The sequence below is a fragment of the Artibeus jamaicensis genome, unplaced genomic scaffold (assembly GCF_021234435.1).
Source record: "Artibeus jamaicensis isolate MK-2021 breed Jamaican fruit bat unplaced genomic scaffold, CSHL_Jam_final contig_240, whole genome shotgun sequence".
Lineage (NCBI taxonomy): Eukaryota > Metazoa > Chordata > Mammalia > Chiroptera > Phyllostomidae > Artibeus > Artibeus jamaicensis.
In genome coordinates this window covers 15,673,751-15,690,157 of record NW_026521506.1, presented here as the reverse complement: position 1 = coordinate 15,690,157, position 16,407 = coordinate 15,673,751, and the positions used below count along the sequence as shown (strand labels likewise).

At 46.9% G+C, this 16,407-nt stretch overlaps 1 pseudogene; it reads left to right on the top strand.

Moving 5' to 3' along the window:
* Positions 1-2,082: 2,082 nt before the first annotated feature.
* On the top strand, positions 2,083-2,590 carry LOC119046934 (myosin regulatory light chain 12B-like; annotated as a pseudogene).
* Positions 2,591-16,407: the final 13,817 nt, after the last annotated feature.

The window sequence follows — 16,407 nt, the reverse complement described above, 5'->3', positions numbered from 1 at the left end:
TCTGGAGTTTGTTTTCTTACTTCCTCTTTTGAATCTGCTGTTAGACTGCTGCATTTCAGATGTGTATGGAGCAGTGATTTTCAATTGGTAGGTCACAATTATTTTTAAAACATGTAATACCTAACCTCTCTTCCCTTAGATTGTCAAATAAAAAAATGACAACAGCCAACACAATAATAGTTATCTGGTGTGAATGAATCAAAATTATACGTATTTTTGTGAGATAGGCAAAAATATAATAATCTTTTGGTGTGTCACAGAATTTTAGTAATTAGTTTATGTGCACCATGAGATGGAAAAGGTTAAAAATCATTGGTATAGAAAATCAAATTAAATATACAGTGCCAGCCTACTACTGGCAACAGGGTTCCAAGACTTTACTGAGAAGTCCATTGTTGTAGTCGTGGGTCAGGCCACACCACAATAACCATAAACCACGACTTCTTCTTTTACCCAGGCCAATGTGGTGCCCAACAAGACCTACATTGAGTATTCTCAGCCTCAATGTGAGTGGTTCTGATATTAGAAGCCAAGAAGCTAAAGCTTTTCATTCTAGTATTACAGTATATCCATTATGTTTTAAAATGGTCTTTAGAATGAACAAGGCAGAAATATTTGTTGTGGGTGGCAGCTTCCCTGCCTCAACAGAAGCAGAAGCAGAAGCAGAAGCAAAAGCAGTAAGTGAACACATGTCCAAATAGTACTCTAACCAGGAAGCAGGAGAAGTGGACAGCCATCCCCATGTTGCTCATCCTAGTTCTTGCCATAAACTTGAATCCCAGCTTTCAACCAGCCTGAGGACTTTCCAATGTCAAATGCCTACCTTCTCAGGCTTTTTTACCCATTAAGTTTCCAGACTCATCAAAAACAGTTTTCTAGCAAGGACTGGAGTGAGAAATGTGTCATGAGTAGGAAGTAGTGAGGCAAGTTTTAATGCCAGTTCTAGAGGAACTTCATATTAGGTGAGAATACAAGTCATGGATTTAGATGCAAAGACATGAGACAGGAGCCCTGTTATAGGCACCAGGCACAAGGCTAGTGCTTGCCCAAGAAATAAAACATGAACTGGCCACTGGCTGGGACTACAGGAGGATCTAACACAGAATAAAATTGATAAGACTAGGACAGAAATGCCTGGGATGAGAGTCAGGCAACCTGGCTACCAACCTTGACTCTCCCACATACTATGCTTTGTGCACATGATTGTGGACCTCCTTTAGTTCATTTGTAAAATAAAGAATTTCACTTATGTCAATCTCTGGAGCCTCAAGCTACCATAGAGCTGTGCTTCTCAAACTCAAGTGTGTACTTGAATCATTGGGGCATCTTGTTAAAATGCAAGTTCTAATTCAGTAGGTCTGGGGTAGGGGCTTCAGACTAATAAGCTCCCAGGTGATGCTGATGCTGCTGGTCCCTGGACCATTCTTTGAGTAACAAGCAAGCATAGAGGACTACAAAATAGCTCAAGGGCTCTCTCTGTTGGTGTGGATGGAAGGCCAGAGGCAAGATTTTAGTCACCATGCCCCTTCCCAGCTTTTGCCCAAAGCAGCTGGCCAATGATTTATTTTGCATAGTAGGGTTCCACCTAACATTATTTTTAAAAAGAAAAAGGAGTTCTTTCATTTATTTTTAAAGATCTTTTAATGATTTTAAAGAAACTCATTGGGTTACAGCCCTTTTGAGTGAAGAGATAATTTAAGAGACGTTTTTATTGTGGAAAATTTCAAACATACACCAAATTCTAAAGAAAAGTATAAGAAACTTGCATACCCACTACCCAATATCAACAAGTACCATCATTTTGTCAATATCATTTTTTATCCAACTGATAGGAACTTAAAAAAATCAGGGCAGCTCTGGTTTTGGTGTCTAGCCTCAGTGTCTGTTGAATAAAACAACTTCTGTGATGACTGACTCAATATTCATTTCTGCTTTAATGAGCCTGAGTTTGGACAAAATGAAGTGCAACTTCTGTTTTCCTTTTCTTTTTTTTTTGTTTTTTAGTTAATTTTTGTTGGTGGTGGTAGTCTTTTTCTGTCTTTGAACTTCTGAAGGACAAGTTCCCAGAATTAAACAGGCACCATGTTGAGCAAAAAGGTAAAGACAAACACCACTAAGAAGTGCCGGAAGCACACAGTATCCAAGAAAGGTATTTGCCAGGTTGGACTAGCCACAGATTTAGGAGATCAGAGAGGCCTTCAACATGATGGATCAGAATATAAATGGTCTTGCAAAGAATATTTGCATTATATACTTACTTCTCTAGGAAAGTATCCAGGTTGATGCATACCTCAATGCAATGAGGAATGAGGTCCTAGGGCTCATAAAGTTTACCTTTCTCCTCATGGTGTTTGGTGAAAATTTAAATGGCACAGTTCCAGAAGACATCATCAGAAATGTTTTTGCTTGCTTTGATGAAGAAGCAACAGGCACCATTTAAGATTGTCTGAGCTGCTAACAACAATGGGAGATCAGTTTACAGATGAGGAAGTAGATGAACTATACAATGACTGTTGACAAAAAGGGAAATTTCAATTTCTTTGAGTTCATGTACATCCTTAAACATGGAACAAGAGACAAAGATCATTAAAAGAACTTTAGCTAAAAGCTTCCAATCACTATCTTACTCTATTTTATTTCCCACTTACCCCACCCTTATAGTATGTGTGGAATGTGACTTATTTTTACAGCTTTGCCCTCTTGTTTGGATGCATTTATTCCAGATATTTCTGCCACTCAGCACTTGTCTAATGACAATGGAAATGGGGAGTGAGGTTGTAAGCTGTATTAATAAAAGAATGCAAATAAAAATCAAAAGATGTGAAAGCCTAAGAAAATATATCCATATTTCTTGTTTTGCTGGATTTTTACATTTTTATATAATGAAAATAACACTTGAAATAAAGATTATTCTGACTCAAATGGAACATAATGGTAGATTAAACATATAAGTGGTAGTTGGTGATAGTGCTTTTTCAGGTTTTCAACTTTATATAATTCAGATTTCATGATAAAACTGATTTTTCACATATATGGGACAATGTCCCTAAAAACTTTTAAGTACACTTTAACATTATTATGCAGAAAAAATTTGTTATGCCTTTGTTTTTTCATGCCTCTAGTAAGTCAGATGTTTAATCTACTAAATGATAAATATAGACTGTATCTCAGAAAACATTATACATTTTAAAATATACTTTATTGACTATGCCATTACAGTTGTCCCATTTGCCCCTTCATTCCCCTCTACTCTGCACACCTCCTCCCGCATTATTCCCCCCCTTTAGTTTATGTCCACGTGTCACAAGTTCTTTAGATTCAATATTTCCCATACTATTCTTGCCCTCCCCCTGTCTATTTTATACCTACTGTCTATGCTACTTATTTTCTGTACCTTCTCCCCCCTTCTCCTCCTCCCACTCCCCTGTTGCTAACCCTCCATGTGATCTTCATTTCTATGGTTCTGCTCCTGATCTAGCTGTCCTCTTAGTTTGCTTTTCTTTTAGGTGTGGTTGTTAATAACTGTGAGTTTGCTGTCCTTTCTCTGTTCATGTTTTTTATCTTCTTTTTCTTAGATAAGTCCCTTTAACATTTCTTAGAATAAGGGCTTGGTGATGATGAACTCCTTGCACTTGACCTTATCTAAGAAGCACTTTATCTGCCCTTCCATTCTAAATGAAAGTTTTGCTGGATAGAGCAATCTTGGATGTAGGTCCTTGCATTTCATGACTTGGAATACTTCTTTCCAGCCTCTTCTTGCCTGTAAGGATTCTTTTGAGAAATCAGCTAAGAGTCTTATGGGAACTCCTTTGCAGTTGACTGTCCCCTTATGTCTTGCTGCTTCTAGAATTCTCTCCTTCATTTTAATCTTGGCTGATGTCATTATGATGTGTCTTGGTGTGTTCCTCCTTGGGTCCAACTTCTTTGAGACTCTCTGAGTTTCCTGAACTTCCTGGAAGCCTAGGAGAAAACATTATACGTTTTAATAATCCAAGATTCTAAGAAGAGGCAAAATTCTGAATATTTACTATGTGAGGCATTTCACATATACAATTTTTATTGAATCCTCCTAACAAACTTTGTGAGATAGATTTTTATTAGTCCTGTATTTTAAATAGGGGACCTGAGCTTTGGGTAGTTGAGTAATTGATCAGAGTCAATATTAGTAAGTGTGAGTTGGAATTTCAGCCTCTAGCACCTAACTCCAGAGCTTATAGTGCTGGAACTGCTGTGTTGTCTCTATGAAAAGGCCCAAATGCCTAAAATAGTCAAAGCATTTCCACTGTATTATGACACAATTCTGTAGTCGCTATTGAAATTCAAAATAATTTTAATAGAATTTCAGAAAATTCTATCCTAGGCTAAAAAGATAGAAGACAAAAGGTTATAAACAATACTATTTACATGTTTGAAGGCAGTTCATGTAATGTAAACTATAAGGACAGACTAAAAACCATATTTACCTGGGTACTAGGAGCTTATTTAAAATCCTCCAGGCCAAGCAATTTGAAAAATAGGAGAGAAAAATTGAAGAGAAACTTTTAAAGAAAGAAAAACTCTATTAAAAAGTTTTCCAACATTGCTCAACATCTATTTTCCCTCCTAAGAGTGTTGTATTGGTATTTTACCTAGTTACAAAAATTACATTTACTTATTATTTAGTATTTGTGTTTTACAGCTTGGTGCAATGGACAAATTGCTATTCTCTTGCTGTCACTTAATTATTTTCTGGGCTTCCTTTTCATCATCTTTCCACTCTTGTAGTCTAGTACAGTGCTTTTCAGTTCATAAGAGCTTTCACTTTCATTTATTATCTAATTCTCACAGTCCATGAGGAAACTAGGGCTTAAGTAAAGCTGAAGTTTAGAAAAGCTTAAGCAGTTATCCAAGAATTCATATCTGGTTGCTTTTTCCACTTCCAAACTTAGAGTCACCATAAATAATCACAAAACCAAGTGGAGAATCACTGTATGCTCATGAAAAAGGGGAAAATCAGTGAAATTTTCTTGATCATTTAAAATTAATATTTATCAGCCACCTATTATGTGCCAGGCACCATTGTAAGTATTGAGGATAACTGGCGGGGGGGGGCATGGGAAGAGGCAGGACAGGCAAGCATGCTGCCCTCCTGGGATTCACATTCTGTAATGACAGAAACAATCAATAAGCAAGCATGGGAGAAGGTGGTCAGGAATGGCCACTTTGAGATGGCATGTTAAGCTGAGGTCTCAGTGACAAGTAGGGGGTCCCATGAGATAATCAGGGTGAGTATTTCTATTATGAAGGTATAGCTTCTCCCAAGGCACATGTGGCAGGATCATTGGGAGAGCACAAAAAAACAACACAAGGATGGTATTTGCTGCACTGTCTAAGTGTAGATTCATAGGGCTTTAGGCAAGGAAGAAACATGTTTTATGTTTTAAAAATTCAACCTTCCTGTGTGTATGGAATGAAGAGACAAGAATAGAAGCAAGAAAACTTCCAGTTAGGAGGCTGAGCCATCATCCAGGCTAGAGATGAGGACAGCTTGAACTTGGGAGCTGGTTGAGGAGATGGCTATAAAATGTTCCTCCAGGGCCTACCAATCTCCTCCCCTCCAACTGTGCCTCATTACATTCTTTGTGGCATAATTTTAATTACATTTACTTTATTGTTCTGCTTAAAGCCAGATTTGAAAGACTGGGGTGGGAGAACTTTCAAAATTACAAACAAAAATCTTAATACTTTCTTGAATGCCTTATGTTTACCTGAAATCAGTGATTCTGTTTCATTTATATTATGTGTAAGAAAGCATTCTGCAATTCATTTCTATAAGGTGCTTAGGCCAGGCCTTGCTCATCTTCAGTGTCCAACAAATATTATTAGTGATACAAATAAAAAGAAATGAAATCAAACAAAAAGCAACAACAAATAAACATAAAGATTATGTTTGGTCTCTAAAATGCTGGGATTCAAAAATTTTTCCACTACAAACAAGCCCCACTCCTGAGCCTCAATGACTGGAATCAACCCACAACTGGGGAATGAGTGTGTCTGATTAGAGTTCTCAGGAAGCAAGCACAGGAAACTGTGCAAAGTATTACAAGGCCTGTTTCTCCCTGTCAGGGGAAAGGGCAAAGTCACAGGAAGGAACACTGTGGGGGCAGGAATGCAGCCAGGTTCTTGTCCTTCAGTTGTCCTCCCAGAGTCACTCCTGGAGAGCCAGCACCAAGAGGCTTGCTCTGTGGGTGCGGGCTGAGGGGGGGATGGCAAAGGTTCAGCCATACCAGGGCTCTGGATGTTTCCGGCAAAGCGGGGGAGCCAGGAGAGAGAGGAAGGCTGTGTGCTGCAGAACGGTTCACTGTGCATTTAAGCTGTAGTAAGTACAACCATCAAAGTCACAGGGGTGGCCGTCTTTTCCACATTGGGAAAAATGTTGATGGGTATACTTCCCTCCGTTTTATGTTTTCTTCCCCGCCACTCCCCACCCCCCATGGATTATCTGCTACCTGATCCGTGCAACTGAGTGCAAGCAGCTGAGAGATAGATGAACGAGGCTCAGAGAAGCTGGAAGGAATGAGCTCTTTCCGTGGTCGCTGCTCCAGGGCAGTGCGACTGTTGTGCGGGTGGCCACAGCAGCTGCCCCCTATGGAGCTCTTCCCACGTGCCAGGCACTTCCACACGCACAGGGTGGCATTTGATCCCCACGACAGCCTGCGAGCTGGGTGTTGCACGTGCTACTTTTGCCAGTCAGGAAGCTGGGGCTCAGAGAGGCCAAGTGGTGTTCCCACCACTTGTCCTTGTTAGGTGGTAGAAATGCTGTATCTAAGGACAAAGCCAGTCCCTCGACACGGACTCAGTGCTGCCTTTGGAGCACTGACGCAGAGACTGAAGAGCTCCTATGACGAACAGGGCTAGTAGTTGACAAACACTAGTCCTCCTTGACTGACTGCCTCCACGTGTCAGGCACCGTGCTCGTTGTTTGTCCAGTGCTGTGCAATGTGTCACCGGTTCCTCACGCAGCATCTCAATCACTGGTCATTTGCAGGCAAAGGAAGTGAAGCGCTCAGAGAGTGTGAGGGACCTGGCCAAAGTCACGGCGTTCATGACCTCAAGAGCCGAGGCTCAACCCCAGCTGCTTCCCTCGCCCAAGCCCCCTCAAACCACACTGTGCCAAGTTGGAAGGTGAGACTGACCACCTCCCGTTGACTGACCATTGCTGGTGTTCTGAAAAGACCCTGGTGACTTATGGAGGGACCCCGCTCCCCCACTCCCCCAGATGCGCAAATCACTGCTGTAGCGTGCGTAGAAATCAGAAGCACATCATCAGTTCAGAGGTTCAGAGCTCTGTTCAAGAGCTCGCACCACATACACTTGTGGAAAACCTGTGTCTCTCCTACTTGGGGTGTTTTCAATCACAGAAAGCTGACTCTGCCTAAGCTGGGTGAGAAGCTCCTTCCTCCAGCTCCTGTCTGCCCTGCGCTGGTGGACCGGTGCCATCTACTGACTGTTCCCTTGAACTACACCATAAAGACTCTGGTGGGTGTTGCTAAGGCTACAGCTGAAAGCCCCAGTCCCCTGTGCACAGCAGGTGTGGTCGGTAAGGGGAAGAAAGAGAAGCAAGGTCCTGGGGCAGGGGAAGGGAGTGGGGGAAGTGGAGTCAGTGTGAGGCTGTAGAGCCTCTGCTTTAGCCCTGTCGCTGTGATTCTTAGTGTGATACAGTCTGACTTTGTGATTCTAAATCTGGCACTTGGGGAAAACTGGCCTAGCAGCGCACCCTCCAACTGCAGCAACTTGCAGGTGGCAGGTATATGGACACTTGCTGTCATGGCAAAGTCATACACAATGAGAAACTAGAAACAGAAGAGACATGAGTCTGCTAGTCGGAAAACATTGACTCGAGCTCTGACGTTGCTCCCCTGGGGACTGCATTACTGTGTCTGTGGGGGCACACGGGGGAAACAGATGCAGAGGCTGGCCATGACACACCCACATCTCCGTAGCTGGTGAGCCAGGAAGCTGGAACTCCCAGAACAGCACTCTGTCCCCTGCTCTGCTGGGGGCAAAAGCCTGTCGTAGAGGGAAGTGGGAAGAGGAGGGTGGAAAACACCACACGGGGTCTGGGTCAAGATTTTGCATCACCTTGGAATAGAAAACGCTTTTTCAAAAGTGCTCAGGTCTGCCATGGGCTTCGCCTGGAAGGCGCTTTAGAAAACACCTTCCAGGAAAATTGCACTGAAAGCACTTTCCGAGTTGCAGTGGAATTAAATACCCCCTGTGCCGGGTGCATCCACTGGCATTTTTGCCACATTTGCCCTGACATGAAACACACAAACCATAACACGATTTTGTTTTTCTTATTTTATATATATTTTAATATACTTTATTGATTATGCTATTGCAGTTGTGCCATTTTTTTCTCCCCTTTTCTTCCCCTCTGCCCTGTACCCAACCCCACCATCATTCCCCCACCTAAGTTCATGTCCATGGGTCGTACATATAAGTTCTCTGGCTTCTCCATTTCCCAGACTATTCTTAACCTCCCCTGTCTATTTCGTACCTGCCACTTATGCTTCTTACTCCCTGTACCTTTTCTGCCATTCTCCTCCCTCTCCCTCACCCCCCACCCCCTGCTGGTAACCTTCCACATGATCCCCATTTCTCTGATTCTCTTTCTGTTCTCACTGTTTGCTTAGTCCGGTTTGTTTTGTTTTGTTCCTTTTAGGTCCGGTTGTTGACAGTCGTGTTTGTTGTCATTTTACTGTTTGTACTTTTTATCTTCTTCTTCTTCTTCTTCTTCTTCTTCTTCTTCTTCTTCGGTAAGTTCCTTTCACATTTCATATATAATAAGGGCTAATAAGGCAACGTATGGAGGTGCAGGCCACAAGGGCTGGGGTCCTGAGGCTGTGCCAAACACCCGGATGCCAGGAAAAGCCCTGGTGCATCATGGCGAACCAGAAGTAAGGGCCTCTTTGAGGGGTTGAGCCTATGGGAACAGGGCTAAGACAGTAGCACCGTCTTCTCCTCACAGAAACATCAGCCTGTGGGTTGGTGAAACCTGTGCCTAAGCATGGTCCCATGGCCTTGGCAGGACTCTGGGCTGTAGCGACCTAGCCCCAATGTTCCTCCAGGGTCTGTTCACCCTGCTGAGAGGGGCTCAACCTCTGCTCTCCCTCCAGATAATAGCTGGAGTGTCCCATGGAGTGACCGTGCTCCCCTCAGCACTCTCTCTCCACTGCCTTGGTCCTGTTTGCCCATTGTGACCCCCTTCCTGGGAGGAGCTGGGGGGTAGCCTGCTGGGAGTGCTGGGGACGAGGGATGATATAGTGTTGGGTCCGTAGGGAGCAGGCATTTATGTAGGGGTAGCACTGATGTGCCCAGAAGCCCAGGACGCCCCATGTCCTGGGAGAACGCCTCCAGGGTCAGAGCCAAGCCCAAGGGCAGCGTGGACAAACATGCTGGGGAGATGGGGGACAAGAGCTCTCTTCCTCTTTTTCCAAGGAGCATTGTCCCTGCTACTTCCCACTTAGGCAGGCCCTGGGGAGGTGGCAGACCAGTCCTAGATAACCCAATCACTCACTCGAGATCCCTACTCTCTATCTATCTGATCCAGCCCAGTGGGGAAAGAACGGAGGCCTAGCATTGTTTTGGAATGAATGGGATGGGAGTGGAGCTACCTTTGTGAGCTTCTAATACCTCAGCGGTGGGGCCAGGGTTGTAAGGCCAGGAGAGACGTTCATCTGTGGAAGAGGCCCACTGGTGAAACAAAAGTACACATCAGAAAATACTTGTACGCAAAATGTCAGGACACAAAGCCAAAAGCCACCATCACGAGAGTTTTGTGTCTGTTCCAACCAGCTGGATGAAAGGTGTGTGTCTGGCAGTGGTGCTGAGAAAAACCCAGATGCAGAATGAACTACTGCCCTGGTCTCCAATTCAATATCGGATCAAAGAGGAATAATAATTCTCTGCCTTCTATACACCCTGTTATTAATGTCTGTTGCAGCAGTACCTTCAAAAGGATAGGAGCATGGCTGGAACCTTCTATTTCATGCTGCTGATCTTATGTCTGAGCTGGAGAGCATTGCTGTCCACTGTGCTCTGAGCTTGGTACTGCCTGGTACTCTTCTGTAGAGTTGATCATAGAAACCTCCCTTCCACTCTGTTCTCTCTTTTTTTTTTAAAAATATATATTTATTTACTTTTAGAGAGAGGGGCAGGGAGGGAGAAAGAGAGGGAGAGAAACATCAAGGTGTGGTTGCCTCTTGCCCGACCCCCACCCAGAACCTGGCCTGTGACCCAGGCGTGTGGCCTGACTGGGAATCGAACCAGCGACCCTTTGGTTCACAGGCCGGCGCTCAGTCCACTGAGCCATGCCAGCCAGGGCTCCACTCTGTTCTCGAATATTCACTTGGCTGTTCTGCTGTCATCGTGGTTTTTGAGTCACATGTTATTGGATGAATGCTGCGACGGTGTCTTCTTGTCATTGCTTTTGCTTTCAGTCCCTCTCATGTCCAGGGGGTCTCCTTATCTCTGATTTTACAGGGCACGTGTGGGTTCTGCCAGGGCCTCTGAGGAGCTCATCACACCAGAGTGAGAAAGCCTGCTCTCTCTTGTGTATGGTATTGCGGTGAAGTTGGGGGGGGGAGCGGGAAGTCATCCTGTATCCCTGCATCCATTACCCTTCCCCCACACACTGAGCAGAGGCCCACTGGTGCCACCAGCCCAGCGTGAGCTCAGGTAGCTCTGGGAAACATCCCCTGTCCCCTGAGCTTATGTATAGTCCTCTCAAAGGCTGGCCCCAGCTCTCCCAGCTTGTGATTTCTCTGTTCTTCTGGGCTTCCCAAGGGGGCTAAGTTAGACACCGTTTTCTGCCTTTCAGTCCTCTGGTTGCCAGGATGGCCTCAGCTTTCCTTTTGCTCGTGCCTAAAGCCAAAAATAGATGGGTCCATGACTGCTATGGGCACAATGCTCTTTTTTTCCACTCCACCCCCACCCACCTGCACTTTGGGGAGAGCTCCCTAGCGAAGGGCACTTGCCTCTCCACACAGACACGAGGCATGGACACTGTTGAGACTGGCCTGCCTTTCCCAATGGGGGACAGTGGGGGGGAGCTGGGGACATGAAGTGCCTCCTCCTGCTGCAGTGTTGGCCTGGTAACATGACCGCAGGTGGGTGTCTGTTAACCAGTGTTTGTGATGTTGGAGTGGACACGGGCTGCTTTCCAAGAGGATATTACTGAGCATGAGCGGACACTGAGAGGCCGTTTCCCACCCTCCCCTGCATACATCACAAAGGCAAGTTGGTCATTTCTAGGGAATTCCTCCACATAGGATCATGTCATCTGTGAATAAAAACACTTTTGGTCTTTTTTTCCAATCATGATGGTTTTATTTTGGTGGGGCGTGGGGTTTATTTCACCCACGAGAACGTTCAGTACCATTTTGAGCAGAATAGGCGAAAGTGGATATCTTGCATTCTTCCCAATATTAAGGAGAACATTCATTCTTTCACCACGAACTGTTATGCACACTGCGAATTTATGTAGACACTATCAGGTTGAGGAAATTCCCTTCCATCCCCAAGCTGTTGGAAAATTTTTTTTTTATCACGGATGGGTGTTGGGTTTCGTCAGGTCCTTTTTTGGGCGACTATTGTGGTGCTCATCTCCCCCTGCCCACCTTGTACTATTCATATGGTGTATAACAATTGATTTTCAGATATTAAACCCATTTTGCATTCCTGCAATAAATCCCACTTGGTCCCAGTATGTCTCTCTACAGTGTTTGTATGAGGCCTTGCCTGGTCTCCCTACTTTGCATTCAGAAGGTCTTGTCCATGAGGCAGAAAAACCCAGAATCCTAGCGTTGGTAGTACGGAGCCGGCAGCCTCTTCTAGGGCCGGAGCCCTGCTTGGAAAGCCACATCTTCTATGCCAGGCTCCCATCCTCCCAGGGACCTCACGGAGGAGCCCCTCTATCCCCTGAAGCACACACAGGGCCCAGACTCCAGCCCACTTCCCTATGGCCACCATATTTGTGCCCTCACCAGTGATGGGAGGGCCAAGACAGACCCCTCCCCTGCCCATTAGTGGCTGTAGGACCTCCCTGACCTGCAGCATCTCTTTGCTCTGACCTTGTAGGAGACAGTCCCTGCACCAGGTGCACTCAGGGGCAGGAGTGGGGAGCCTGCAGCCCAGGTGGGTGAGGTCCTGGGATCAAAGCCAGTGACTGGGAGAGGGAGGGGTGAGCAGAGGGTAGAGAGGGCAGGAGGAGTGGGGGAGGGGCGCGGCTGGAACCTCTGTCACTGGAGGGCTGAGGGTCTCAGCAAGGCAGTAGCTGAGACAGAGGCCTCATGCTTTGCCTTGTGTGGTGAGTGCCAGGCCGTGATCAAGCTTCTAACCAGGACTGTGGCCTTCTTCTGGAAGAGGGTGGCCTCTGAGAAGGGACATTACCTGAGGTCACTACCACCCCACCACGTACCCTCTCTCAGTCCCTTTATCCTCCATGCATTGACCCTCATCAGAGGGGCTCCCTGACTCCTGGTCTGGTCGGCTGGTGGGGGTGGTGCGGTGAGGGGAAAGGGGGGTGTGGAGTAGCTCAAATTCATGTGTGTGTGGGGGGGGGTCCTCAAGTGTTGGAGTCCTCCAAGCTAGGCCTGCATCCACCCAAGCCACAGACTCTCTTGTCCATCCCAAGAGGTGAAGGTGGTGGCCAAGAAGGCCATGGGGCACTTCCTTCCTCTACGTTTGCTCAGAAGTTCCTGCAGCAGATTCCTTTCTGTATTTCCAGTAGAGCGTGCCCCTGATTAGAGCATATGTTTGGTTCGGTTTCACAAATGCAGGGGTATTTGAAGCCAAGCGGACAGCCACCTGTCCGGCACCCCTTAAAGAGCCAGAGCTGCACTTATGCTTTGATTCTGTTGGGATGGTCATATGGATTTTTGTCTTTGTATTAGTTTTCTGTTGCTGTCTTCACAAATCAGCACAATTCTACAACTTCCATTTATCATCTTATAGTTCTGTAGGCCAGAAGTTTGGTACAGGTCTTGGCAGGCCAGAACCATGGTATTGGCAAGCTACGTTCCTTCCCGGAGACTCTACGGGATAATCCCTTTCCTGTTTAGTTGGCTTATTGGAAGAATTCAGTTCTTTGTGGTTGCAGGACCCAAGTCCCATTTTCTTGCTGTCTGTACACTGAGGGCCGTTCCCAGCTTCTGGAGGCCACTACAGTTTCTGGCTCCTGGCCCCTTTCTGCACCTTCGGAGTCCACAGTGGTGGCCTGAGTCTTTCTCACATGACACTTGTCTAACCCACTCTTCCGCCTCCTTCTTCCACTGTTAATAGCTTCTGTGGTTAGATAATACAAGGTAATCTATGCATTTTAAGGTCAACGGATTAGAAGCCACATGGTGTCACCTGCAACTTTAATTCCCTATAGCAATGCATTCTCGAATTCTGGGGATTAGGACACAGGCAACTGTGAGGGACCATTTGTCTACCACACTCTCCTTTTCGGTTACTATGTGTGGCATGTTTTCCCTGACTGGAGGACATTTTTTCATTGTTTTTAGAGAGCCAGGAAGAGAGAGACAGAGAGACAGAGACAGACAGAGGCAGAGAGAGACAGAGAGATGAGACAGAAACATCAATCCATTGTCTTTTGATACATGCCCTGACCAAGGATCAAAATTGCGACCCTTTTTTCTACAGGATGATGTTCCCCCCGACTGACTGGCCAGGGTGCATGGCTGATTTTTTAAAAAAGAGTTTATTTGTTTGTTTGCTTGTTTTTAGGGAGAGGGGAAGGGAGGTAGAAAGAGATGGGGAGAAATATCAATGTGTGGTTGCCTGTCACACACCCCCAACTGGGGACCTGGCCCACAACCCAGGCATGTGCCCTGACTAGGAGTCGAACTGGCGACCCTTTGGTTACTAGGCCAGCACTCAGTACACTGAGCCGCACCCGCCAGGGTGCATGGGTGATTTTTAATTGATGAAACAACTTTGCTTTGCTGGGGCAAAGTTCATTTAACTGCAGTGAGATTCCCTTGCAGTGGGCTGCTAGATTAGCCAAATGGACAAACATTTTTGTGGCACACTTTTGCAACAGAATCCAATGGAATATTTGAGGCCAAGTGGAAAGTCATATATCCGTCACCCCTCGGAGGGCGGGGGCAGCGTATGACTTGCTCACTTTTGGATCCTAAAAACCTGCCCCAGATGTGGCACTGAGTGTGTGACTCAGGGGACCATTTGAAAGCATTGCCCTGAAGGTTGGTGGGAATCTGGTAACAGGTGGGGGGATCACACCCCCTGCCGTGAATAGCGTTAATTCTAAGGTGTGTTGAGTACTTGTCTGTGCCCAGCACTGGGCTGGGGGCCCTAAGGGCATTCTTGGCTTTTAATCCTCCAAAGACTTCCATAGTATATTGTCCAGTCCATTTTCCATCCCGGTCAGGGAGACACAACCAGGGAGGAGAAGGCAGAGGGGCTAGCTTCACCCAGACCTCAAGCCCAGCAGCCACTTCCTGACCTCTGCGCCCCCCGCCCCTGAGGCGCTTCTCCCCACAGTGCACTCAGGGAGTGTCCTTTAGAGGACAATCCTCTTTTGTCGGCATTCTCCTCCCAGCGTGGACCTGGCCTTCCAGGTGCCAGCATCTCCCTGCAGCTTCTCTGCCAGTGGAGTTTCAGCCCCTGCAGAGGTGGCTGAGCCTTAGCAAAGCCGACCATAGAGCACTGCTGCTTAGCCCTTTGTTCTCCCCCTTCCTTCCTAGTAAGGCAGAACACTGAGGGTAGGATGGTAGGACCCTAAGAGGTGTGAGGGTGGCCTGGTGGAAGCCAAGGGCTGTGAGAGGAGTGGATTAGAGTCTAGTGGAAAGGCTGCCCAGCAGGGTCAGAGTATACTCGTACACAGGAGGGCGGTGCAAATCAGCAAATGTACTGAGGATGCTGGGAGGTCAGATGCTCCCGCCAGAAGGTGCTATAGACACGGAAAGGTGAAAGGTGACAGAATTCTGGCATGATTCCTGTGCTCCTGGACTGGCACGGAAGGTACCGGTGTAGCCTCATGGTTTTCCAAGGCGTACACAAGATCTGGGCTTCTAGACACTGTGTTCTCCAGTGAGAAAGACGAGGAATCCTTGGATAAATGACTGAGTAAGCAGCCTTTTCAGTTTCCAACAAAACAAGCCAAAGAACCATGCATTAAGCATGCCAACGAGGGTGGTTTATACTGATAAACTATTTCTAGTAGGAAGATATGGAGTCAAACCTTTATGCCTCTGACAACATCAGTGGACAGGGAGGGCAAGGAGAGAGTGAGTAAACAGGCAGACCAGTCCAGGTGGGTGGAAGGCAGCTTTAATAAGCTAGGGGACTTACAACCAAGGCTTGTCTTGGGTGGCTGCAGGAATCTTAAAGTTTGTGTAGAGGCCTTGACTCGGTTCAGTCACTCTACTGTCCAGATGATGGTCTCCATACCTTATTCTCCCAAGGCTCTGTCCTTGAAAAGGCTCTGGCTATGGGAATGGTGGGCGGAATCTACATTCCGAGGGCAGGGGTGTGAGTAAGAAGCTCCGATCACTCAGGTCCAGCTCAAGGGTTAACTGGTGGTCACATCCTCTCACTGACTTCCTTCAACAGGTGGCTGGGGATTGTGATGAGATGATGGCAGCAAACCAACCAGCGCAGTGTCTGGAGCTCCACAGGCTCCTGCTGCATGTCCGTTCCCCTCATTTGGTGTTCTCTCCTTAGAGTGATAAGGTCTGAACACCAGTGTTGTACAGACCTCGTCACCTTGAATGCTCACAACCCCCCCACCCCTGTCCCCAAAGGCTCCCATGAGTGCCCATGGCTGGCCTGGCCACACAGTAGTTGGTGGAGGAGCTGGGCTCAGGGGGCGGGTCTTAGGGAGGATAGGGCATGCCTGCCTGCCTGCCTGCCTGCCTGCCTGCCTGCCTTCCTCCCTAGCTGGAAAGGGTGGTCCTCCCTCATCAGAGGGACTTGGAGCTCTGGTCTGACCCTCTCCCGTCTTGGTTGTGCCAGGTTACAGAATCCCTGCAGTGGGCGTGAGACCATCAGGGACTGAACAGGGCCATCTGGACAGAGGGGAGGGAAGCGCAGGGCACTGGCAGGGACTTGGGCTCATCCCTCCTGTGGTGGCAGATGTTGGGTCTCTTTGGCCAGGGTGCTTTGACCCCTGGGGAGCTCTTGGTGACAGGTGGGGAGTATACCCAGGCTTTGCTCCTCAGTGTGAGCACAATTCTGTGTCCTGAGGATGGCTCCCTACGGTGGCCTTGGTCCTGCTTTGCTCTATCCTGGCCACTGCACTTCTCCCTAGTCCTCCCTCACTCACCCTCTGCCCACATGCCACCCTCACCCCTGCAGCAGCCTCAGAACCACTGGCCTGGCTTCTCTGGGAGGCACCAG